This window comes from Channa argus, chromosome 1 (assembly GCF_033026475.1).
Source record: "Channa argus isolate prfri chromosome 1, Channa argus male v1.0, whole genome shotgun sequence".
Classification (NCBI taxonomy): domain Eukaryota; kingdom Metazoa; phylum Chordata; class Actinopteri; order Anabantiformes; family Channidae; genus Channa; species Channa argus.
Genome location: NC_090197.1, coordinates 33,984,445 through 34,012,227, shown reverse-complemented (window position 1 = coordinate 34,012,227; position 27,783 = coordinate 33,984,445). Strand labels below are relative to the sequence as shown.

General features: G+C 38.7%; 1 protein-coding gene and 1 long non-coding RNA gene across 3 annotated transcripts in view; one reads left to right on the top strand and one right to left on the bottom strand.

Annotated features, from left to right (window-relative positions):
* The window catches only part of pank1a (pantothenate kinase 1a), a 283,668-nt gene that overhangs the window by 85,527 nt on the left and 170,358 nt on the right, over positions 1–27,783 (bottom strand). The gene's annotated exons all lie outside the window — the stretch shown is intronic.
* Positions 143–27,783, top strand: part of LOC137132141 (uncharacterized) — a 78,720-nt gene continuing 51,079 nt past the window's right edge. The window contains exons 1-3 of one of the 2 annotated variants that reach the window (XR_010915075.1): positions 143–412; positions 6,697–6,801; positions 19,651–19,710. This is a non-coding gene — a long non-coding RNA (uncharacterized lncRNA). The remainder of the gene's footprint in view (positions 413–6,696; positions 6,802–19,650; positions 19,711–27,783) is intronic. The other variant, XR_010915074.1, reaches the window with a different exon arrangement.

Sequence of the window (27,783 nt, the reverse complement as noted above, 5' to 3'; positions counted from 1 at the left end):
TAACATTACGTCTCTCTTTGTGTGATCCAGTTTGACAGAAGAAAAAGTCCATTCATAATGAGGTTTGTCCTGGTTTAGTAGGGAGGGAGGGACTGGTGGGTGTGACCAAAACTACCAAAATGTATTGCACTGCAAGTCTTTCAGCTGCCTCAGTATGAATGGTGGAGCTGCAAGGGACAACACTGGTGCAGCAATTAAGAAAGTTAGCGGGTAGAGACAGAGGGGCAGACATGTCGCACATGGTTTGCTGTGCGTTCACGATGATTTTTATTCCGCAGTGTAAAAGTCTGAAAGTGAAACAATGTGTGTCAGGTCAAATTGGTGCAGAGGCGCGCCTCGCAAATGTTGGCTGAGCAAAGAAAAAAAAAACTGAAAGAAAAGGCGTGCAAACTGATGTGGCCAGTGATGTGGGGTAAGTCCGTCAGTTAATTTTCTTTTATTCATTTAACGCAAAGCAATTCTCAGATACGACCTCCACTTCTCAGCTGTTCTCCCTTCAGAATCCAAATGAGGAAGCAGTTTGTGAACGTGGTGCAACTCTGTATTCGCCGAGGTTCAATTTTGTGCAACATTTCAACGACATTTCAGTTTTTTTTTTTTGCACTTAAATTGTCATTTTGAAAAGTTCACAGAGGTTTTAGGGCCGTGCAAAGCGCACTCATGCGTAATGGGCGGTTTGTGCAGAGATAAAAGGAAGTATGCGGTGTCAGACAGAGATAGTAACCCGGCCTTCCTCTTCCTTTTGTATTTTTTAAAAAAGTTATTGAATGACTTGACCTGAAACGGTTTTCTCTGACTTGGTTGCACCCTGTCCGCCTAATCCTCCTGTGCAACGTAGTCATGAAAACACAAATGACGCGCGGCACCTGGTAATTACTATCAGCCCGCAGAAAACATTGACTGGCGTGAAACTTGGCGGATCTTTTTATAGTCGGATCCTTATCAGCGTGCGAAGTTTGGCTGGTGAGCGTCTCCTCCTGGAAGGAGTCTTACCAGAATGCTGTGGGCGTCACTTTACTCTATGAAGACAAACTCAGGGAAGCCAGGGAACAGGGGAATTGGTGATGCTGCATTCGAATGTTGTCGGAAACGAGACAATTGCTCATGCCCCCAAACGAAGACTTAAAACCACAAAGTGTGCGCTTTGAAACTATATAAAATGAGAAATAACTGTTTTAGTTGTTATGGTAAACCCAATCAGCTGTGTGCTGCAGCACTTACAGAATCAGTCCCATAACTCATGGGTTTGACAGAAACTACAACTTAACGACGGTGAAACATAAAATGGTCAATGTTCTGCTTATGTAGTATGTAGCTTTGGGGTTCGCTGTCTTTTGGGCATTTGACATGTAGCCACTAACCACAATGTTCAGGATTAAAAAAACAAAATAAAAAACTATCTTTGCTCATCAGACCTTGTTTTGTTTTGCAAATTCACAGGATCTGTAGAACTTGGTTGACAAAACAAAAGGGTCATTGTGCAAGATCAACCCATCATTATTGTATTTAGTTTGTCATAAAGCAGATGCTACAATTACAGTTAATGTGGTTAATGAGATGTCTAAATTTCCAACAGTACGTGAATTTATCACCTCAATAGCAAAGAAATAGTTTCAGTATTTAGCACAGACTTTGCTCTTATTTTTACTACGGCTTAGTTTTTAGAGTGCAGGACCTTTTAATATTTGAAGAAACTGTTACTCTCTATCTTACAAACTAATATTTTCTTTTTGCCCATTGTCATGACACCACCTCATTTCCCCACAATTTGGACACCATAAAAGTAAAGAAGTAGATGCAACATTGTATAGTGTGTGTTAGTTTCATAATGAGTGACAGGGGTTTCCCTGTCCCTGTTCCCCCATTCATGTGGCTGGAGTCTCAGAAGTATAGAGCTGCCAACCCGGATATGAACTGAATATTGAGTGAGTGCATTTGAGAGACAGAGGAAGAGTGTGTGTGTGTGTGTGTGTGTGTGTGTGTGTGTGTGTGTGTGTGTGTGTGTGTGTGAGAGTGAGAGCGAGGGAGAGAGAGAAAATGTAAGTGTGTGTTTCTGTTATATTTATACAACCTTTATTTAAAGAAGCTTGTTCTTTGAGATCATGTGGTGTTTTCTCTCTCTTTTTCCGTGTATGTGCATGCATTTCATACAGGCAGCAGTTTAGTCATTTCCTTATTCTGCTTCCTACTGTTCTCAGCAGCACAAGCTTCCTCTTGTCACTTGCACCATTTTGCATCCCTAAGCATGATCCTTAGCAGGAAGAAACTAAACACACACGTGAACACTTTGCATGATGTTTACTGATATCACACGTTTTTGGCACTGACACAAGATTACAGATTACATGTAAAATACTTGTAAATTGGCAAGCCATGTTCCAGCCTTGCTGCTCCTCCTGAATTACATTATGCCAAGCCAGCTGTGATGCACTGGGCACACAGTTGGTTAAAGAGTTTTAACATATATTGGCATTTGGTTAAAACAGCAATTTTACTGTGCTATGTACTTCATATAAAGATGTAATTTATAATCATTCTTCCATACTGAAATCATAATTTTGCAATCATCATTTTTGTTGCCTTCATAAAATTTCACTAGGAGGCCCTGTATCTCTAAAAAAGTGTTTTTGTTTTTCTTTCTTTTTTTTTTTTCTTTTTGTCCTTTTGGCTTATCCTGTGAGTTCACCATAGCGGATTGTTTGTCAGCATGTTGATTTGGCACCGTTTTTACGTGGGACCGGCACTGCACCGCTGGTGATAGTAATGGGCTGTTAGGGGTATAGTATCTTGCACGTTTACACTTCGGAATGTGGTTGGGAGGAGGGGGGTGCAAACCTCCACTGTGTGACCTAAAATAAGAAATGACACAACCTTTTTTTTTATTTTTGACTTGTCACAGTAGGAAAAGTGGTGTTACCACTAACAAAAGTCACTCAGTCAAGCAAAAGTGAGAAAGCATGAACGATACCCTGGATGCTGCGGTGGGATTCAGCCACTGTTATTGCTGTTTATGTCTTGCTTTTCTTACTGTCACATATCAAATTGTCTTCTCTGAAAAAAGGCCCATTGTCTCTTGGACATGTAAAATGCTACAAAGGGTCAGTGCTATAAAACAATCCAATCAGCCCCATAAGCATGTTAGCTGCATGTAAGCATGTTGTGTAAAGCTGCTATAATCATAATAATAATTGTTTGGGAGCTGGCAGCAGTGACAAACCTACAAAGAATAATCACCTGGGTCAAGTCGCCCTGAGCATTTCAGGTCAATGCTTTGCTGTGTTTTAGTTCACTCTCACTGCTCCCATACAGTTGTTTTTGGTTGCAACAAGCAGCTATTCTTAGTAAGCACCAAAAGAACAGACATACACAGCAAGAATCCAGTGAACCCAGTGGAACTTTTTGCAGCTAAAGAGCCAGATATTTCCTCAGTGGTCGGTAGAGGCCAAAACAGAGGAAAAATAGAGGAATGTAAAATTTGTTTACAAGACATAAACATGAGTCCTAATACATAAATGTTTGCTAACAAGCTTACCATGTCACCTTCGAAATGTATATGTCTGTGTTAACAGCATGGATGTGCTGGATGTCCCTTGTTCAATCCTATGACAGATGCTCAGTGGTGAAAAGTTTGTGGTGGGAAAAATGATTCAGATTCCAGGCACAAAAATTCCTTATGATTTTCATGCTTGTGTGATTTTGAGCCTATACAGCCTCGCTGCTTCACATGCACTTGAATGGAAGTTTTGTTTTGTTCTTTTTCAAATTGATTTATATTTTTTGAAATGACGTTGAACCTATGATACACTGACAGTCAAAAAAAATGTATTCATTGTCATATAGCTACTCTTTTTGCAGTGATGCTCTTTTTGCAGCCAAATGGAATTCAGCCACAATTAATTTAAATCCTACTAAACTCAAAAAGGGCTATTTAACTATTAATGCCAGTTTAAACAGGTTAGCTAACCTAAAACTAATTATAGAACAGCTCTACCCACAAGTACCCTCCTTAAATATTTAACTTGGTGTCATTTTTTGGTAATTGTTGGTTTTATACAGATCTTATGCTGATACATCTAGAAAAGTAAAAGTGTAAATAAACAATTAGTGTCCTAATTGACAGATGTCACTAATAGTATTTGGGATGGCTGCAGTCTATTTAGGCCGTTCATCAGCACAACTGATCATTGGCCAAATTAACATGCTGGTGCATGTCGGATCACAAATGTAGGCCTGAAGCAAGTTAAGAAATTATGAGGAAAATCTGCAAGTCCTGCATCTAGATTGGTAATTAATTGTTTAATCACTTTTTAAGTAAATTTTGGCTGCTTTGGCCCATTTCATATCAAAGTAGAGTAAAAATGTTTGACTTTGGGCTTTTTTGATACTAGGCTTTTTATCATAATCAATAAATTAATTGATAATTAAAGTAAATATTTGCAATCCTCCTGCCATGACTTAAACCATCAACTGATTCTATACTTTGCTAAACTAAAATGACAGTAGAATTGTGCTTGTGTCCCTGATATAAAGTTAAAATCTATGGTCAGCTCTTTGTTCTGTAAAAAATTTCCTCACCAACTCGGGTCTTGTGTTGTGAGCTGGTGAGCATGGAAATGAAGTCAAATCAGCGACTGGCTGATTATAGGTTGCAGTGTTTGCATGCTTCTGTACAGACAAATAAGAGGAAATGCACACAAAGTGATGTTGCTATGAACACACAGGCATAAGCAGAGACGGGTTATTGTCAAAAGGTATGAAGTTCATTCAGAGTTCAACTTCATCCATCACATTCAGGGAAAATTCAGGGTGGAGAGGGATTCAGATTCATTGATCATCAGTTCACAGGCTGAGAAAACATTTAAGACACCCTTCCTCTGGTATTGTGCAAACTCAGCAGTTGTTTATCAAACATTGAGAAGGAGATGGAAGTGGGCAAGAGAAGGAAGAGATTCAAATGAATACCACACAACAGAAAACAGAAGTACATGTAGTTATCTCTGTAGCTGGGTGTTTTCTTACAATGAATTACAATGAACTGCTGAAGGATGTCTTATGTCAGTATTATGCATAAGAAGCAGTCTTTGACATTAAACTAAGAAACATATCTCATTTTGAGTTTCATCTAGTTTCATTTATTTGGGGCTCACTCTCCTTGTAGCTCTGCCTTTGGTCTCTACCATCTCCCCAGGGAAATATTTAGCTCATAAGCTGCTAAACGCTTGGCTGAACTCCCCAGCTAATGGTTGACTTTGTCTGTCTGCCATTTTGAGGATAGGTAAGTTGCATGCAGCTGTTTATACAGTTGCTTGTTGTGGGTGGAAATGACCTTCATGACCTTGGGAGGAATGGCACCAAAAGCAGCAAATGAGCTGAAACTTGCCCAAAGGACTGGAGGGAAACTGTAGAGTCAGGACATTCTATGTGGGTTTGTCACTCTGAGCACAGTCCCTTTCACATAGGGATTTGATCTATTTTGACAATTAATATTGATTAGAGAGGATCTTTAGGTTAACCAACACCACCATCCTCAAGCAAAAACTCCAACAAACTATGTCAATCTTTCTTTCCGTCTTTGGCCACTTTGCTCACGAGGAGATGGCTTTGCTTGCAGACTGTACTACAGTAGTCGTACTTTCCATGCAGTCATCTTTTGACACTACTTCTGCTCTTATGTTGCAGAGACATGCAAACCACAGACTTGTCATTTCAATGTTAACCTTGTTTCTATTTGTGCATTGACAAAAACAAATGAGTGGGCCGCTTTTACATCACTCAGGCACTACTGAAATTAGCTTGAGTCATCTGACTGTCATATTTGTAATCTTTATCAGCTCCAATTTAGCTGAAATTACAAATGAATTACAGCTGCCATGGCACACTGCATGATGTTAACTTTTGTGTGTTTGATTAGATTGATTAAAAGATATATTGTCTTCAAAGAAAATCAGATTTGACACAGGAATGCATTAATAATGATGCCATGTTTCATGCTCTCACTTTAGTCCCATTTCTTTGCATGTTCCACGCTTTCTGCCACATTTCAGTTTCATGAGACCCTTTCTGAAGCACAGTGGATGAAGTCACCGATGTAAAGTGGTTTTTCAAAACCCTTTTATAGCAATGGATTTTCCCTCAGCAGCCAATATGCGTTACTTGTAGCAGTAGTAGTTTGGGGTTAAGGGTTAGGCGAGAAGCTCGATAACCAATAATGCTTGTATATTTACCTGCACAACTTTAACGTTTTATCACTTTTGAATTGTTTTTTACACAGTAGTTCCTGAGAAGCATTAACAATCATTTGGAGTCATGTTTTTGTTCATCTGGACAATTGTATGTCCAGTATTCATTGCTAGTTCAACTCTGTGTTTGGTTGTCACCATTTCCTGATGGGGGGAAAAATTGCACCCTTTGATTCCCAGATGCTCCACTGAGTTCATCTGACATACTTAGCATTAGGGTTAAAATGTGCATCTTTATCTTTGAGGGAGCAGCTGCGGCTCAGTTGGTGGAGCAGTTCTTCACCTAGCAAAAGGTCAGTTGTTTAAACCATTCTTCCCTCTGGCCACATGTCAAAGAGTTCTTGGGCAAGACATAGGTTGCCCTGGATGTGTGCTTCACGTCTGCCAAATAACAAGGGCTAACTGTGTGTATAAGCGCTAAAAAACATTGCATTTCAAACATTATTTTCTTCTTCAGGACCTCAGGATGCTGCAGTGTCACATGAATGGCAGTAGCCGTGATAAGACGTTCATTGCCAGGATTCCCTCAGTCTGCAATGGAATCAGCTTATAAGAGAATACAGTAAGTCACAGTGCAAGGTAACATAAACACATACGTCACTCACAGCACAGGGACAGTAGCCCTTCCTCTTCTTTTATTGTCAAGCCTTTTATTTTAACTTGACATCCCTTTCAACCAAAAACAAAACCAACCAAACAAAAAACTCTTTTTCAGGCCTTAATAACAGCCTTGTTTGGAGCTCAACAAATGCCATGTTGCATATTTTAGTTTAGCCAATGGGCTTTTATTATTTTCTAAAACCCAGACATTTGGTGAGTAACAAAATCCTTTCACTGAAGTCAAAACATGAAAATCACCTAATTTGTTTTACCAAATTTTGCTTCAGTTAGGACTTTGCCAAGTATTTACAAGACTGCGCATGACTATAGTCAGTGACTATGTATAGGAGTGACTAGCAGTGACTATGTATAGGAGTGTCTAAGGTTGTGTTAGAGTATTATGTAAACTGTGTGTGTGTGTGTGTGTAAATCCTTTAAAATCATTGTATTATTTATTTCAATTTGAATGTAAAAGAAAAAAAAACATTAGAATCTGCTCATCAGCTTAACTTGTCTGCACAATTCCTGAGTTAACGTGTTTATCATTGTGCAAGTGTAAAATCTTATCTGTTAGTGTGTATTGTGCAGTGTATAGTATGCTGTGCCTATAACAAGCAGTTTATAACAAGGCTAGTAGAGTGTTATATTTTCATTCTGTTCTGTTTCTTAGAAATATGTGTAGATGCTGCAGAGAGTATCCTGCCCTGCCATTAGGTTACTTTTTTTTTTTAGCATTAAGCGCAGCATTGGGCTGTGTCCTGCTGTGTATTACCAGATATTTATGCTCACTGGTGTCAAAGAAGTTGTTTCTGGATGATTCTGTACGTTGTCAAGATCACATCTGTTCTTGCTAAGTAGAGCCAGATGATGAGAAATATTTTAGAGATAATCAACAGCCTGCAAATATGCAGTGACATGACTGTTGGATGAGAATGTTTTGTTAAGAGGTTTAAAAGCTGCAGTTGAAACAAAAGGAACCAGGATGTATGCAGACATCTGATATTTATGGTATGTGTTATGTCTTTTTAGTACACATGTTGAACTTTTCACAAGTATGTATCTGACTGAAGTTGCAACTGCCGTTTTATTATGGAGATAGTAATGAAATCCTGACTCTCTAGGCCCATCACAGCAGGAATGACAGTTTGTTTGCTGCAAAGTGTTTGTGGCAGTTTGGACTCTCTTTTACAGCAGTGTACAGCAGTTAAGAGTCAGACCAACAGGAACTGGTCTCTTATCTTCAGTCCAGTCTGTTAAACTGCAATGACTTCAAAATAAAAATTGCCCTTCCTGAATTGATGGTCAATTGCACTAGTCACTACTGTACGGTTAATTTAGACACAGACCGTGGCAAGAAGGTTAACTGGGTGTCCTTGCTGGTTTACACATAAAGTGACTGGCTTCCAGTAAAATGGTACCACAGAGTGCAGCTGGGTTGATGGAGGATGTGTGATAGTTTGTATGTACATGCCAGTGAGTAGTTAAGTGTCTCACACTGTGCAATATGTTGGTAACTAACAACTGCCACAAATGCACTGTACACTACTACTGTGGGGTTTTTAGTCAGAGCTACTGGTTTCCAGTAAAGACCGGCAACCAGTGGCTTCACAGCAGAGGAAGTGGCTGTGGTGTAGCCTGAAACTGTGTTCAAGAAAAAGAAAAAATCCTGCATCAATTGCTTATCTTTTTATGCAAAATCATTTGACTCACATGCACATATTTGCTTTCTATTTCATTGAGCTCATGTTACTGTTTGTTTCTGTATCCATGCACAATAATTGAATGAGCCCAAGTGGCAGCACAAAAAAAGAGGACAAATATACCTACATCTTGATACATTACAACACTGTCAGATATAATTCTGAGAAATCAGAAGTGACATGAGGTTTATGTCACACAAAAGGAAAATTATTTAGATTGAAAATTATTCAGTTTTAAGTTCTAAAAAGGGTTAAACATAAAAGCATTCTAATAGAATCTGGATGTATTTCACCACATTTTAATTTGACAAATCATATAGTGCCAAGCTCACCTCCCTAAGTTATAAACAGGCTTATATCGCCCTTTGGTGGAGAAGCACAGACTTGCATCCTCATTTGCTTAATATGCATCACAGCCAGCTGCTAACAAAGTTATTTTAAACTAGTTTTAGATTGCAGGATTCCCTACATTGTGCTAAAAGCCTAGCACACATTTCAAATAGTAAGTTAATTCATTGATTACTTTAACAAGAAAGCCCCTTCAACAGAATATCAAATGACAACCAGTTTAGTAAGAATTTATTTATGCAGTACGAGTGCCAAAAATTCCCTAGTTTCAGATTTGTATTGTGAGGATTTGTTATTCTATGTCATCTGTAATAGAAAACATGATAAACTGACTGAAGCACTTACAAAGATCACCTCGGGAACTTGTCATGAACAATTTCATTGCTTTGTCTCACATCTCAAACCTACTGGGCCACTCTGCTTCCACCTGCTGTTTGAGTTTGAAAGTTACTAAATCTGAAACCTTTCCTCTCTTTAATTATTCTCTAAAACCTAATTATTAGATATTTTATTGGATTATCTTGATGTACATAGGTAGTCCTTAATAGAGGAAAATTATCTTTTTATTAATTTATGTAACAGGGAATGTACAATACATACATAAACATTACATAAGGTGAAAAAAATGAAGCAAACGTAACGTCTAGCTGAGGCAGATTTTCAGTAGCGCCCCCATATTAGGCTTTTAAATGTAGCTAAAACAAATAATTGGATAAAACACACTGTATTTTTTTAAAAGCACTCCTCAATTCAAAGACACCTGAGATGGATTTATATTCCGTTTACCCACAAAAATTTATTTTTATTGTTGTTGCCAGAAGAGGGCAGTGTTTTCCACATCACTCCCATCAGCTGAGCCTTCTCCTGAGCTGAAATTAAAGATTGTGTGTTTGTGCCCTCCAGCACCACCACCCTGAAGAGCAGCAGAGTCTTTGAACCTCTGTCATTTCCCCAGGGTGAGCATTTAAAACCCTTCCCTGTGGGGAATGACAGGTATTGATTGGTTGGTGGGTGTCAGCTGCTGGTATTGATTGGTACACTTAAAGAAAACAATGGGGGGCAGTAGTGAGAAGCAGTCAGCTTTTGGTTCACACAGTAGATCAGCTCAGTGGTGAGGCATGTATATATGTATGTGTGTGTGTGTGTGTTTGTTTCCCTCATTATGGATATTGATTGAGCTTCAGTTGAGAGTTTTCAGTATAAGTGGGACAGAGGAGCAGCTACTCCTGTTCAGGCCCCTGCTTAAGCTCTTACTATGAATGTATATTCAGCACTCAAGTTTGATCTTTCTCACACTTGCCCCCTATGGGTCACATAAGCTCTTGCGAGTAGTGCGGGTGGTGCTCCCGTTAGTTAAAATACCCACAGTGGAAATGTTACCTCATATTTTCATGCTACTGTATAACATTTACTGTTTGCACCATCTTAGCATAGCCTGTTTGTTCTACACCCTGTATAGAACAAAGTCAACAGTTTATTTATTTGTATGTCCATTTTCTGTACTTTATAATTTCACTCCACTATATAGCTCAGAGAAATATATTGCATTTTTATGTGACAGCTACTATTTACATTGATAACCACAAAATACAAAAAGCTTATAAAATATATTGCTTTGCTACTCTGAAGCAGTGGGTCTCGACTTTATTTTGGCTTGTGATCATTTTATAAATACAAAACTAAGTGGGTGTTCAAGTCAATTTTCAGACACAAATATCATCTAAAACTCTAAAATAGTTTAATTTAAAAAAATATTTGAACCTCAAAAAGGTAAAATCCCCAAATATTTGTATAATAACTATAAAGGTTTTGTTGAAATGTCAGTTTCATTATTCTAATACAATCTCCTAATTTATTATCTAATTGTTTAATTCTGTTTTATTCCCACACAGATTAATATTGAAACCCCATGGAGTGCCATGTAACTTAGTATACAGTTGTCAGCATGATGGTGAAGTGGTTAGCACTGCCACCACAGAGGCGAGGTCCCTGGTTCCTCTTGACAGTCTGCTTTTCTGTTTTTTCTTTTACTTAAGTGGCAGATCTGAGTACCACTCCACAGAACAATGCTGTATGGGCATCAATATAATGTTTCATGACAATTTATCAAATAACTGTCAACACAGTCAGAACCAGTATTCTAAGTTTAATTGCAATGTCCTAGTATTGACTAAATGGTTGTACTGGCTAATGCCTTGTAGATTTGTTTTGTGATCAACACACACTACATAACTGCGGAACTTGTGTATATAAATGGAAGTTATCAAGCCTGAGACTCACCCTGTAGATGTGGTTTAGGAATCTCTGTGGTAGGTCTGTTGAGACTGCAGACAAAGTAAATTATTGCAGCATGAAATGTGCTCATTCTCTATACTGTTTTCACACCACTGTAGATGATTCTCTTGGTTTTATTGTTGTGTGACATGCAGCACTTGCTACTACTGTTTCTTCATATTAGTTGTCGTTCAGATTGAACTCTTTGAAAGAAATTTTGGAATAAGTACAAGTATGAATTCCTCCTCCCAGACAGACAAATGTCTTTATTTTCCAGTTCATTTTCCACACAAACATCAGGCAGATAAGTCTGCATTTGGCTTTTCTTATGGTTTAACTGAGCTTTTACTGTTAGACGCTGCCTAATTCTATCGGACATTTCATTTCGGAAAGCCAAGCACATAGTGGCCTGGAAACTTCATTTGTTTCCAGTCATGAAATGGAAATCTGATGCCTCCCCCATGCCACCTCGCTCTTTAATACAAATGTGAACAGTAGTCTGATGTCCTCAGCCTTACAAAGCAGCTGTTTGCTGCTTGTTTGAGATTAGTTACCCTGACTGGCTCCATTTGAATTTTTTCATGGTGTTTGACAAGAAGTAAATTACAGTGAGGACAAAATAGTTTTAAAAATATAACTTGAATGGCACATGCATGTGTAGAGCCGAAGGGACCTGAATCCCACTGAAACTACCCGACAGCCAAGATAGTCACTCCAACACAGAAAAGCTTCTGGAGTTACTCAAGAATCACACTAAAATCATTTCATCAGCATATGATGCTTCTTTAAATGTAAATATTTTGGTCTTTATAGTTATGTATTCATCTGTTCACAAAAGAGCTGCATGTTCATAATCAATCCACAGAGACTATTTATTTTTTTTGTCCTTTCGGCTTATCCTGTGATTCAGGGTCGCCACAGTGGATCATTGTCCGCATGTTGATTGGGCACAGTTTTTACGCCGGATGCACTTCCTGACGCAACCTTCCCCAATTTCTACCGGGCTTGGACCGGCACTACACAGCTGGGGATGGGAATGGGCTGTTAGGGTTTCAGTGTCTTCCTCAGGGACACTTCGACATATAGCCAGGGCCGGGGATTGAACCACTCATCACCCTGGGGTCCGTGGACGACTGCCTTTACCAACTGAGCTACAGCCGACTATTACTTATCAATAGAGATAGAGATTATTGAAATATCAGTTATCATTTTTAAATTCTCGACCTGCAACCCTGACCCTTTGACTTAAGGGATTTTGTATTCCCACTCCTGTTTGCAAATAAATATTTTAAAGATGATCTTTTTGTTTCCCCAAGTGTTTGGATCGCACCGGCTTCTGTGAGTCCATTACAGAGACTTTGGCACAGTCTTCTACAGTTTTTGTTTAAAAATCTATGAGCTATGGTTCAGGAGAGAGTGGTTTATTCAACATTTGATCCTCGACTCCTCTGGTGTACATGTTGACGTGACCTTGGGCTAGACACTGATAAAAACATCTGGCTTTTATTTCTTGTAAATCGTCTGAGTCACTGCGACGACCTCAACAATGCCATCAATACTAATCTAGTATATAAGAGTCGTTTCTTACTTTTAATAAAGTACAAGTTTCACTGAGACTGGGTCACTACTTGAACCTCAATCTAGAGAAGGTGCCCCACCTGCAAAATCTACTCTGGTGGTCTTACTCGGGCATTAATCATGACAGGAACACACATGCACACACACACACAAACCTCCCACATTGATACATAGAAATCATGAGATGCAGACTTGCTACATGCACCCCCACCCCCACCAACTCTCCATGTGTCTCAGCAGGCTAATTAGAAACACACTAGCGTCTCAGTCTACCACCTGGAAACTAATAGTGTTTAGACTCATGAGGAGGTGAGTCAGCTCCTCTGGTCCCTCTGAATCATGACTGAAAGAAGCTAGGGAGGGGTGGGAATGAAGTTCAACTAAAAGGAGACACAGTCACATAAACAGAATTTAATTCTGCTCAATCAGCTTTGTTGACTGGCCACTTTTCCTCTTTTATAATGTGGTTGTCAGTTATCTTGATTTCGGTGTTCACATCCCACATTTTCACACTTTTCAACCGATGCAACAACAACAGGCAGCAATTGTACAGCTTTTGCTTTGCAATGTTTGGCTCAGTTAAATTTGAAACTTCCTTATGAATATATGAACTTTATGAATCTGACACATATCGCTTGTTCTTTTGACTCACTCTTATAGTAACACTGATTTGCAGTAGCTGCTGAGTGAAATGCAGGTGCAGATTATCTACAGGAGCCCGCCCATGTCCTCTCAAATTCACTCATATGGATGCACATGTAGCTTACAATTTATGTCCAAATTTAAAGGACTTCGCTGGAGAAAGTGTGGTCTAAATGTAGTAAGGTGGTTAACGTTAAGAGGCCAGTGTGGTTGATCCAAAGTGTCAAGTACTGATAGTCTAAACATTGAGTTAAAATTGATTTTTTATTTACTTTTCATTACAGCAGACTTTAGCCTTGAAAAAACCCTATGTCTTCAGATGTGGCTGGATGTCATAAAAACTGGTTTGTTTTAGGCACAAACCTTTTGGAGTGTGGAGATTGATGTGGTGGATGGGTGAAAATTTTATGAAGCATAATTGTAAACTTAAGTGTGTTAAAACTTGAGATAAAAAGTCACATGCACTGTTGCCTTATGGTTGCTTCTGTTGAATTGATCCAACCATGTGCAGTATCAGTAAAGCGACGTACAGTAAATGTGTGGGTGCTAGATTTCACATTAACTGGGAATGGACTGCGGCGACTCCTGCCCAACAGTGTTTCCATGGTAAAACATCACCAGACAGTTTGTTCCGCTTTACGTCAACACACAGACAGCAGCAGACAGTAATGGCAAATGTGTATTGTGGAGGACAGAGGTGGAAGTGTTGTTTTGAAGAGACAGAGAAGCGGACTAGCGGAACTGTTCTGCTTAAATAATGTGTCTTTTCACTTCCAAGAAGACAAAATGGAAATGTTTAGTGCTTTTAGAAACAAATGGCTTCAGACTCTTCAAGTGTATTGGCTTTATTAGTAATTTAGATGTAAATACAGGTTAATATTTTCTAAAGGACACACACTTGATTCATCTTGATAATCTTGATGTGCAATGCCCTAATGTAACATCCACGTTTTTAGGGAAGGAAAAACATGTGATGCATTTCCCCCTGAGAAGTACTGTACACAGGAGTGAGGTCAGCAATTGGTCCCCTCTCACGTGCTCTGTCACCATAAAACCCTGAGTGCAGGGGCCCAGTCTGTCAGTAAGTACATGTAAGAAATGATTATACCATCTTAGACTTTTTAAATTAAGTAAACTGCCGGTTAGTCCATTGCTTGCTCTGCTGTAATAACTGACTATGACATGACAAGGTTTCAGAGGCGTTTCACAATATTACTGTGCAAATAGTAAATGTATTAGTAAAATGTGCTTGGTGTATAAAAAGTTTTCATAGCAGATTGTTTTTATTTCTCACACAGATTAGCATTTGCTTTAGTTTAGTGTAACATAAAATTCAGTGCTACCACAGAAAGTGTAATTAGCATTGCATCCCTTTTGGTCCCCCTTAAAGACTTAAGGTAGACCAACATAACCTAAACTAACGTATCTTTAATCAGTGAAGTGAACATCATCGGAGATGTGAAAGAGCTGATAGTACTATCAATTCCACTGATACGCCTCAGTATGAGTTTTAGATGCCGTCACCTGATGTAAAGAACTGTGGGCAGCTTCTAACTGACAACATTAAGCATGATGCTGTTTGTGCTCAGCATAAGACATTTAGCAAGTTACAAAATGGTTTTATCAGCATTTGTTGGACCAAACTGGAGCAGTCTGCTGTGCTGAGACGTATGCTGATAGACTACAACCAACCTTAAGTCATGACTTGGTGAGAAAAGTAGTTCCATGACAATTTAACAAGGAAAATACTGCCAAGTGCCTTTTAAAGGTTCCTGCCTTAGAATAGTTTTATTTAGTTAGTTAGTTAGTTAGTAATTCTAAAATTTAGATTTTGTTGTTGACTGTGGTGAAAGATAAAGACTTAAAGCACAGTAATTTCCAAATTTATTGCAATTACTATTGTTATCATAAACAAACATAACCCATCTGAATTAAGGTAGTTTGTTACTGTTGTTTAACATCCGCCAGGATCTTGCACTCATGTTGGCGGTTGGTCCTTTTAGTTTTAATATACGTGGTAAATTGTTAGGGTAGCTGCTATAATCAAGGCACCGCACATCATTGCAGCTGTAGCTGCTGTGGGCCTGGCAAATGCCTTTCAATGTTTGAAACTCTGTTGCACTGGTTCGTGGCTTCTTCCGTATGATGGGCTCAATGATTAGAGGGAACACCAACATACCACTTCCTTTTTCTGCCTCCCTTCAGAACACACGGACATTAAGATAACAAATGTATTTATAAAGAACAAGCACAACCTTGGAGCAAGTAATATAGTTAATGCCAGAAATTATAAAATTATATTTTCATATGTTCAGCTTCAGCTGCTTTTTTTATTTTTATTTTTTTAAACCATAGTGCAGACTAGCTTTGAAGAGTAAGAGAGAGTGGGCAGAGAAAGTGGGCAAAAGTGTGCAAAACATTTTTTTTGGGACAGAATGCATTTGTCTGCAGAGGAGTTTGCACATGTAGACCGAATGCATTTATCATCACACTGTTAGATTGTTGGTATCACACTGTGACAGATATTTATAATGCTGCACTTTGGATGATAAAGGTGTGTGTGTGTGTGTGTGTAACATCCCTACATCCGACTAGAACACATCTATTCAAACAGTACATGCATATGCTTATTTTGTTTTTGACATTTCACTGCCATGTAAAGTTGAAAATGCTGTTCACATGCTGTTCATTCTTCAATGTTCAACCACTGTGCAAAAGATTAAAGATTTAATTCCCACACAGAGACTAAAGATAGACGGCTGTGCCATTTGTTTTCTCGTATTTTGTGTAATGGTCCTCCTTGACTCATCTGTAGACTCAATCTCCCACAATCCTCCCACAGCGAGCTCTTTGCTGAGCAATCATTTCAACAAGTCTTACTTTCTCTCTATGCACTGAGTCTGCGCTGTACACACACACACACACACACACACACACACACACACACACACACACACACACACACACACACACACACACACACACACACACTTATTTTTATAGTTCTTTGGGTGTGTGTGACCTGACAGTCAAACCTTAGGGTGATATTGTTGGATGACCTTACGCTGATTTTCAGAACTTCATGGCTGTGAACATTACAACTGATAAGCTAATTTCTTTAATAATTATATGCACAGCTCTAGCTGTTTTATTGAGATGCCTTTCTAATTTTAACCTTAAATTTTGTTTTATCTTTTTCCCCCTATTTTTTCATTATTATCCTTGTCGCTCAGCAATATCAAGATCACTTGTCAGTTACTTTGTGGCCATGTTAGATATCTTGTTAAAGATCAGGTTTCAGTTTCTGTGTAAGTGCTGTTTTCTTTGCATGTTTAGCTCGTACTGACTACCTAGTTATTCAGTTTTTCAGTATCCCCCTTGAAGTCTTGCTTTAATAGTATTTTTTTTTTGAATATAAAAGGTCATAGTTCATTGCTCGCATTGCCATTGCTGTCATTACCAGTCATTGTAGGTGTACTAATCAATTGCTGCATTGTTTGTGTAGCTACACGTCATTGGCGCTTTCAGTGGTTTCTTGGTTGTGAAAACTAGTTGATGAGTTTTGATGTTTTTGTTTTTTTTTATAATCCAAAATGAAATATCATCTCTACATGTCATGTAACTTTAAACATTTTTAACCTTGCTAAGCAGAAGGGTTTGCTCCAGACTCAAATATCTGTTTAACCAATAATCCATCAAACACACCCAGTGACTAGTATAAACTGAATTTTCAGACTTATTTATATTCCCAGAGGATGGATCCTGCTGACTTTAGTGGTCCCTGACTTTTCATCTAGCTCCATCCATAGTAACATGCTGAATGAAGTCGAACACGACAAACCCGCATCATTGTACTGAGCATCAGAAAGTTGGCATAGCCATAGTGCGTCAACGTACAGAAGCATCACCTAGGTTTTGTTTGTCATTTGCAAAGTGTGTAGAGAACCTATACATGCTGAAGCTCATAGGGAGCCATAATTTTCAATCATTATTTACAGAAAACTATACACTTTAAGATTGGTCCACTCACCCTTCAGCTATTCTAGAGTAATAATTCAGGGTAGCTTCTGGTTAATTGTAATTTACTATGACTTTATACAGTACAGTATATATATGTGTATATATATATGTATATGTGTGTGTGTGTATATATTAGTTCTGCAGTGTTACTGCAGCAATGCAGATTTTATGTATATAAAAAATCTGCATTGCTGCAGTAACACTGCAGAACTGCCATATCCTGTTCACAAGCAATATACTGTATATGTAGCATATGTAATTAACAGAGTTGAAGTAAAGTAGCATCCGGTGCGTGTGTGTTTAGTGTTCCCCTTTTCTGTCACTGCCAGTCTACACATTACATGCATGACACAACAGGTCCTCAAAGTCTCTCTTTTCCCGTTTGTGTGTGTGTGTGTGTGTGTGTGTTGTGAAAAGCGTGGGAACATCAGAGGAGGATGTGCACATTTACAAGTTCCCATAATTTCTAGAGGATGGGGGACAGGGAGGGGATTCTTTTGTATCACAATAACCCTAGGGTCTGTTCATACAGGACCAGGGTCAAACCCAACTTTAACAATTTTTTGTATTGTGAATAATTTTTGGTCGGTTGTCGAACTAAAACATTATGCACAGAAATATAGCCAACTGTATAAGAATGCATGGTTATGATGTAACATCTTACTGTAGAAAACCTCTGAATATCACTGGAGGAGACGGGCAGCATGATGCATAAAATGATGTTGTTTTCAGTTAATAAGTCTTAATCAGCCTTTAACATTTGGCAAGATGACAAGTCTCTAATGTCACAAAAGGAACTGGTCAGGCTCAGGTTGCAGATGTTTCAAATGCTCTGATTTAAAAAATAAAGTAAAAGTTGATAAGGCAAATGACAGGAAATCAAACACTTTCCAGTTGTGCCTAAGCGAATTAAAAGAAATTGCAGGCCTCCACGGTTGGAAGATGCATAGCTGATGCCAAGCTTAGTCAGAGTAAAACTGACAGTAATTATGCAAAGGTTATCATACAGTAGGTCACCAGAGTTGAACCGTGTGCCAGGAAGTTGTGAAAACGTGCACTTTCAAAATTAGCCTTATGCCCAGTTTTGATCTTGGTTCTTCTGATCAAGCTTCACTTTTACCGTCTCGTGTTGCTTTGATACTCCCCCAACAAAGGAGGACAAACCTCCTGAATAATAGTATGTTGAGGAGCATAGGTCAGAGGGGTTATGTTAACTTAGTGGAGCAGAAATAGTTAACTTGACTCTGCCCAAAGGTAAAAGTACATTTTTAACTGGTAAAACAGCAGTAACTAACCGCATAACTAACTCCCTTACAAAAAAACACACAGTTTCTTGCAAGTTTGTGAATAACTGTAAAGCTAGTTTGTGCAGAATTTCGAAGACACTGTAAAGTCAAGCAGAGCTTTTAGAAATTTAGCAGCTGAACAACACTGACCCCCAGAAATGTCTGTCATCCTGTAAGTAAGGCACATTTTTCCAGTAATAGTTCGGATGTGAAGCCATAACGGTTCCATCAGAGGGTAAAATTAGGAATCAATGACTCTGGGAATTCTGAGAAAAGGGAGGAAGCTGTTCATTTCAGCTTTTTCTCATGACGCACACACACAGTGGGGTCAGTGCATGGGTTGACTCTTTCTCTCTCTCTCTCTCTCTCACACACACACACACACACACACACACACACACACACACACACACACACACACACACACACACACACACACACACACCTCTCTCTGCTTTGAGGGATGAGAGTGTGAGCAGTTTGAAGCTGAAAGAGAAAGAATAGTTAGAGATTTATTTTTTTTTCTTTGTGTGTGTGTGCGTGTTGTGCCTGCCTCAGAAGTTGGCCAGTCATTAGTTGAGAGCTCTTACAGAGCGCTGGAGGAAGTGGTGGTTACGATGACTCAGCCAAGCCATGTGCATTTCATTCTTTCTCTCTCCAGTCTCTGTGCCCTCCTCCCTCTGACATCTGTTTTTTTTTCTACATTCTATTCATTCCTCTTTTCTATTCTACCCCTTTATTCTGTCACTGTCTGAACCTCTGTCCCCCTACCCCCCTCTCTCTCTCTTTCTTCTCCTAAATAATTTTCTGTTTTAGAGGTGTGTGTGTGTGTGTGTGTGTGTGTGTGTGTATGTGTGGGATACTAAGCAATGTGAGTAGGAAGATAACTGGCTTCCTTGGTGATTAAAACATTCCTTCTCTTTGCTTTTTCCCCTCTCTTCTTTCTTTCTCTGCCACTCTTAGTACTGAGTGAAGAGCTCCTGATGAAGAGGAGGACTTTATGAAGAGGACTGGTGAGTAAAAGTAAGTTGAACAACATTAACTGCTATTTATTTATAGCTAAAAAGGAATTAAGTTATAGTAAACTTCTTTTTTCAGATTTGAATGTATGGGCTGGTCGAAGATCGCTGCATTGTGATTTTTTTTTCCGATTGTTTGTTTTAAATGGTTTTGGTAACATGAGACAAATCTCATAAACTGAGGTTTAAAGTTATTTATTTGTAAAACTGGAGGAATTACAGGAGTCGAGGTCTTGATGGAAAAAATTAGATGTTTCCAGAGCTCTGGTGAATTGCACTGTGAGTGTCAGAATGGCTGTTCATGTAAATTCGAATTCATTTTATGTCTGTTAAGTTTCCAAAGAGTAAATAACAAATTCCCCGCAATTATTTATTTATTTATCATTTGAAATGGATTGTGGCGCATGATTTTTCTGGATCAGTTAGTAGCTCAGCATGCAAAACACAGTTTGCAGTGATGGGTTTAAAAATAGGAAATGCAGCGTAACATCTGACAGTGGATAATCACAGGACATAGTGAACAGCACTGTGAGGACAAATGTGTTTACTTTGTTGGCAATTGGACGGGTTGTGGAAATCGCTGGCTATATTTGGCACTTGCCGTGTAGCCCTCTGCTCCAAACTTAGTAATGTAATCGTGGTGTGACGCACTGACCGCACCTCTGAAGGACTAAAGTGAAAGTACCGTTGTTGTATGTCCTGGTGATATTGTAGCAGCTGTCTTCAGATGGAGTGAGGTGATCAAAGAGCTCCAACCCAGGAGCACTTCAATCACCTTGATCAATCTGCGTACAGAAATGAGTCTTTCAGTGACGTTAGTGGGAGTTTCACAGTCTGTATTGACGCACATTACACAAATTCAGTAAGAAGTATGTTGTATCATTGTGCATATGAAGTAAGCGATAAAAAACATACATACTGTCCTGCACTTGTCTCACATTTTGAATCAACAGAAAGGCTTGATTGTGTGGGCGGGAGAGCTAGAAATCATTACTGTAATTCTGCACAGATTGCATGTGTAGATTTTTGTAATGTAGCGATACACAGGCTTGTTTTTGTAAGTTGTCACATGGAAAATGAGGATGTCTGTTTTCTTAAATGGCAAAAATCACCAGTTGCTTCCTGGTTCTGCTGACATGGTGGCAAAAATGTCAATGCCAATCACAGAATGTCGACTTTTCGCACCCTCTCGCAGCCATATTGGTGGGCAGATCTCGGTATCTCAGCGTATGACTCTGCAGTCTCGGCAATAATAGACATGATTTGAATCTGTGTTAAGTGACTGTGTGTAGTAATAATTTCACAGATGCATCTAGTATACTTTCTGCCTTATTCTTAGCCAGTGAGCACTACCATGAAAGCATCAGAACCTACCGAACGTTTAGAGAAAAGGCACCAAATTTATGCCAAACCTCCAGGAACTAGTGCTGTGCTATGATGGAATTCTGGCGCAGTAGCCAAAAGATATTTTTTACTACTCCAATGGAAAAGAAGAGCCTATAAGCCTCTCCATAATTTACATAATTAAAATATGATCCATTCATTCCAGTATAATGTAGAAGCTATACAAAGATGGATTTTTATGGTGCTTTTGTCCAGTGTTTTCATGATTTTTTTTTTGTTTGTTTTTTATCAGGATTTTTGTATGCAAATTTGAAAAAGTGCTCATCACGTTACAAAAAATCACCAAACGGCCCAGCAATGTTCTGGGAGCCTGATCAAAGCAGCCTTATTGGTAGCTAAAGGCTGCAACATGCAGTGCTTTAATTGAATGACTTTTTAGCAGTGTTGCTAAGCATTCAGCGTGTTCATAGTAACATAGAAATACTACTATAATATTGCAATACTGACAATAATTTTTAGCAATTGTTGCAATATATTGTGGATAGTGCAATGTGGCACATTTTCCTATAGTAAACCTCACCTTTTTCCCATTGGCTTTACTGAAAATACGATCTTGAGTTTCATCAGATCTCGTTATAGGCTTCTAAAATGATTTAATTAATCAACCGAACCTAAATTTAAGTATGAACTGGAAACTGTGTGCAGTTACATTTTTCTTCTGTTGATACATTTATCATGTATTATGTACAATAAATACCTTCCTTATTCAAAGAGATTTTTTTATGTTAACTATGGCCTGTATTCAATTAAACACATTTTAACTAGACTTGCTCCACTCAGCATTTTCTCCTCTGTTACATTAGTTCATGTTGGTATATAATAAATACTGAATAATGTGAACCATTCATTAAAGGAATTGACCCTTTATCTGCATGATGGATGTGACCAAATGTCACAGAACAGAAAGTACTCCTAAATGTACACTTAATGGACATCCAGTGGATGTTAACTCAGTCCTGTACATATTTCACAGGGTTTTCTTTTTATAGGCCATCTGCTCATGACCAGAACCTTGGGAATGTGTAGATAATGATTTTCATGCCAATGTTCAAATTCTTGTGGCTACATGGCGTTGAAAAGTATAATTTGCTCGCAGCGGAAGAGTAGAGAACATGAACGTGTCATTCTCTCACTGTAAGTTGAGATGCAACCGACTGGTTCATTCGATCTGAAAGTGAGGTACTAGCTCGTACACGAGTAACAAGCCAAATTGGATGAATGTTACAGGTGCGGTTAGATCACCAGCACATAGAGTATGTCATTGATGAACACATGAAGAAGGAAGTTTGTGAATTAGCTGCAAATATGGCCGATGGTGTCACATTCAGGATGATGTTAGACAGCCTAGAAATCAATGAAATTACTGTTTTACAATTGGTAGGTTACAACCAGTCCTGATGCGTCACGTGAAAAGCATCAAAAAGACTCAGGTAGGGCTGACTGGGATGCAGTGGTTGCAGTTAGATCTGGGCCTGTCAAGGCCTCTTGATTAGAGTGAGTGATTCAAATTTCCAACTTACTGAATAACTGACAAAAACATGCAGAACTCTTCCTCCCTATGGCAGTTAAAGTCCACATCCACAGACACCGAACCAGGATTAAATCTCTTTTTAGTTATGTCTCAGAATCCCATTTGCTATCAGATGTTTGTTGTGCATTTTAGTGTGGTCATTTGTCCACTGGACTCCTGTGGTAAATGTTGTTCAAGCGAATTCACATGTTGTTCTTTCGATAGTTGTCAGGGGACCCGATGACATAATGCATTCCTAGCCCCTAACCCTAAGCTCTAAACCAAGCTCTAAACCAAGTCTCAACTCTCCCACTTTGAAGTCATGAGGAGCTGCCAAAATGTCATCACAGTGATTGCACTGAACAAAAATTTGTCTACACAACCATAGAAACACTTTTACACAATATCTCTTTCACTGTTTTGCTCACTCCTTTCAGCCTACACACTCCTCATAAAGATCTACATAGTGCTGTCATTTTCTTTATAATTGTCACAAGTTTCACACACACACACACTCACACTCACACTCACACACTCTCACACTCACTCACACCCACCTATGCCAGCCCTGTTCCGTCAAGGCTCCCCTCATTTACCGTAAATGTATGTTTTTTGTCCTCTGTGGGCCTGGATGAAGTGATGCAGTTAGTTTTGGTATCATGTCCGTGGCCATGCATCTCCACCGCCGAGAAAGACCGAGAGCAGTGCAGCGTGGGTAGGCGTGGGAGGGCTGTGACAGAGATGACTCAGCTCTCTGGTGCCGGGTAGAGAAGCACCAAACACTCTCCCACTCCCGTATGCTTAGAAAAATACTGTAGCTGATGTAGCTGCCATTCATGCCTCAGCCTCGGATAAAGTGTACTCCCAACAAGCATCCACTGGATCATCAGCTGTGTGCAAATGATAAGTTAAGAACATAATAACATAAACAGGTGAGTGTGACCCTTTTATTCAGTACACCCTGCTACACCCTGCTACACCCAGCACTCCCTGCTCTATTGTGCTCTGCTCCATTACTACTGTACAGATGCTACAGCACTTAGCAGCAACCATGACTAAAGATGGCTTCATTTCTCTTGAGCTGTGATAGTGCCCATTTTTACCACCACAGATATTAGCATGAAATTAAACAGAAACGGGTTATGAGCCTTACACCTGTTTTTCATAGTTACTACACAGAAACTGTCTTTGTGCGTTTCCACGTAAATACTGCAGCTTGTGGTATTTTTCAGGTAGTACTATAACTGCTGTGTTTAGCCTCCTTTTACCTTCATATATCCGTTGCTAATACCCAGCTATTAGTAGTAGTCCTGTTATATTATTACAGAAACATGTTCCCTATTACCTTATTTTGAACTTATGATATATAACTTGAATAATTGAAATTTTTACTTAAATTCTTAATTTAATTCCATACTTCCAAAGTTCACACTGGACAAATTTGCAGCCTAGAAATGACATTTATAAGCAGATAATTAATATATTACGCAAAATTACGAAAGGTTGTTAAATAATTTATCTAGCAGGTTGCACACAATGCTGAACGATATCGAATATGTCTGTAAATATTATTTGAGCCCTTATTTCATTTTGTTCCAAATAAATTTCACACGGTATATGATCAGTGAAGGATGTGAAACGTCGGCCTGTGTCTATAGTGCGTTCCATAAATGTAGTATTGCATTCACTTGAAAATATAAAATGCCTCTGAAGATAATTCAGCAATAATGTTTGACAGCACTACATAAACCAGTTGGAACCAGTTTAGCAATAAAGTAATGTGATTTTAGTAGATAGTTGACTGTTCTGCCTAACAACCTGTGTCCATTCATGCCTTTACTTTGATTTTTATATGAAATTGTGTCTCCTCTAAAATCTGTAATCTTAGTTTTTTAACAATTTAAAAAAAAATCTGTAGTCTCTCTGGTCTAAACTTTGTTGAAATAATTTCCTATAGATGCTGAACTTCTGTTTGAATGTTGTGACATCCCAAATTGATTATTAGTAGATAATAGTGTAGAGAGTTTTATCATGACATCATAATTTTGCGGTCCAGTAGTGGTTACAGTCACGTGCAGTTTGTTGCGATTATGAACGCAGTCCATTTGAACCTGTCACTGTTTAATGACTTTGTCCACATAAATAAATGAGGAATGTATGAGTTCATAATGTGATAACAAATATTTGTCAGTTGTCTAGTTTCAGTCTTCTTAAACACTTGAATGAAAAGCATCTTGTCTTTCCAAAATAGCCTCCCCTCTGACAGTGCTGTAGCCCCCTTTTAATTAAAATAATTGTTGCAACTATAAAGTATAATGATAAAAGTTAAATGTGGCAGCAAAACAGAAATATTTCATTTTGCATGTTTAACACCTAGGCTTTAAAGTTTGATTTATGCCCATCAGGCTGCCACAGGCATAAGCTCAAAATTGTGTTCACAGTACAGTAGCTTTATGATAATTCAAATGAGGGCTCTGTCTACTGCATTTCACAGAAATCGTATACACCTGCATATGGCATGAGGAGAGGGCCTCATATAGTAACTCGCTGTAGCAATGCAAGTGGCTTTAGTTGGCTGGCTCTAATGGTTTACAAAGCAGAGGTCAATGAGAACACTTTTTGCACAGCTGGGTCAAGGCAGTGATTATATTTATGTATTTAAAATTTGGGTTCAGTAGATAAGAGCAGCTACAGAAAAAGTGAGAACCTGCTATGTGTCATCCAGAGAATTACAGCAGAAATGAGAGAGCGAAAAATGACTTTGCAGCAGGTCTCCCTTGAGGTGTGCACACTTATCCTTATTCTTTCAGTCTGAGAATAGACTGCATTTTACATTTTTCTGATAATATTACACCACAGATGTCCCATACAAGTGAATGCACAGACATATGATTGCACAGAATGTATTTGCCTCAAGGGAATTTACTGTGCAGTAGTATTACATTTACAGTAAACTAGATTAATCACCACTAATACTGAACCTCACATGACGGACTGACTTAAAAGTTACTGCAGTTACGTAATAGACTGACAAAATAATCTCACTACAGTTCTTTCTAGTGTGAAGGTGTTTTTTTTTTTGTTTTTTTACCGTATTACACAATCGTTCCCAGCAGATTGAGCTTCTCCAGGTGTCAGATGTTCTTTATTTTCACGCACTACCTGTCAAAGATTAAGATTGAAAGTTAAGTGTTGATTTTAATAATAGAAGTTGGCAAAACTGTCTCAGAAGATGTCCATTTAGTGTCTGTTCCTGAGCCAGAAGAACAGCTACAAACTGGACCCTGCTTTCAATCCTTTTCAGTCTTAAACCCGAAATAGAACCGAGCAGGTTTTTATCCAAATACATTTGAGCTCCACTTTCCTGACACTGACTCAAAGCCCCAGTTGTAAAAGAACACTTCACTGATTCGACTTCACTTGAAATGAGCTAAGTTGATCGTGTTTTTATCCATCCGGTGCTTTACGGTAAATTCTGATCTGAACAGACAACAACAAGCTGCATTAAAATGGAGAAGAAAAACAACTGAAGAATCTAGATGAGCAAAATGGGGCCAGAATTGCATTTGCCTGCATGCATGCACATGCACGCATGTTTGTAAGTTGAGTACTGGTTTGAATCAAACTGGTTTTGGTATGTCTGAGCACGAAACCATGACATTCTCCTCAAAATACCTTTCATTGTAATAATTCATGAGTCAGGGGTGAAAGGTTTCTCAAGACTGTGGTCAAAGTACCACACATTTTAGGGAGTTGTTAGAAATGCTTGTTATGATTGTAGCTTTCTAGTTTTTTTGATATGGTTTTAATTTTTCTCAATGGGACGTGTGCTCCCCAAATCACAAGAGAATTACAGTAACCTAAGAGTTTACTTTAAGTGGAGGCATCCAAAAACTATAATTGTGTGCCAAGCAGCTTTAAACAACTGTGCCTTGTAGCCCAGAATTGTGTGTCTCTAAATGACTAAAAAGTTTTTATAGCAATCTGTGTGTATGCGTGCGCTAATGAGTCAGATGTCAGGTTTGTGATCAATAAATGTCAGTCGAATATCCTGTCAAGGTGAAAACAGTAGTAGGTCACTAATTTGTAGGTGTGGGTGGGTGGGTGTGTGTGTGTGTGTGTGTGTGTATTCTGTTGCACCTTTACTCATCACGAATTGGTCTCTGAGATACAGTAAATGACTAAGAGCGCCACAAACATCACTCTGCTTTTTACTCAGGGGTTGTAAGTGGAGTTACAAATGACAAAGATGTTTTCAGAAGCTCATATTCTATGGTTTGCTGTGTAATTTGTTGACTTACACTCCCAGGTGAAAATGACTACAGTCTCTGCTACAGAATTTCCTGATTTGATATATGGAGGTTACGAGGTTCAAATAATCATTTTTAAACGAGCACACCTTAAACCTAAAACTGTCTTGTGCAGCCCTTTGGTCACAACCACATTCAGTTTAAGTCAGAGGAGTTACACTACATAAAATGGTTAAGAGGACTATCAGCCTCTAGTGGCCTCCATGCAGCATTTAGCATTTTCACAGCATTGCAACAAATAGTCATGTTTGTCCTAATCACTGTTTTGAAGTTGTTACAAGCTGACGACTTCTGTTGTGTCAACTTTTATGGCGTTTAGATAAACTTATGGATTCCACACAGCAGGGGTACAAGGACAAATGGATACACACCTGTTTCCTTGCACTATATACATATATTTTTGTCATCTACGGTTTATAAGTGGTGCATGATAGCAGCTTTATGTGATGAAAATCATATACACACACACACACACACACACACACACACACACACACACACACACACACACACACACACACACCCCTATCTACCTTATGTGGGACGGACACACACACACAGTGGCATGAACTTCTTTGGGTTTGGTTCTTTGGTTAAAATTTTATTGGTGGAATGAAGAAAGCAATTCAAACACATTCATATTTATATTCCTGGGCTGTGGGACATCATATCAGCCTTTTGTAAGCTGTTTGGTAAAATACAACATTAAACACATAGTAAAATTCACCAGCAGCCATATTAAATTCAAAAGTGAAATAATAAAAGTGAAGATTTATAGTGTTAAAATAAATTATTGCACTTGAAGCAAAGTCCAAGGTGTTTTGTGTGTGTGTTTTAACCTAGTTTTGTAGTG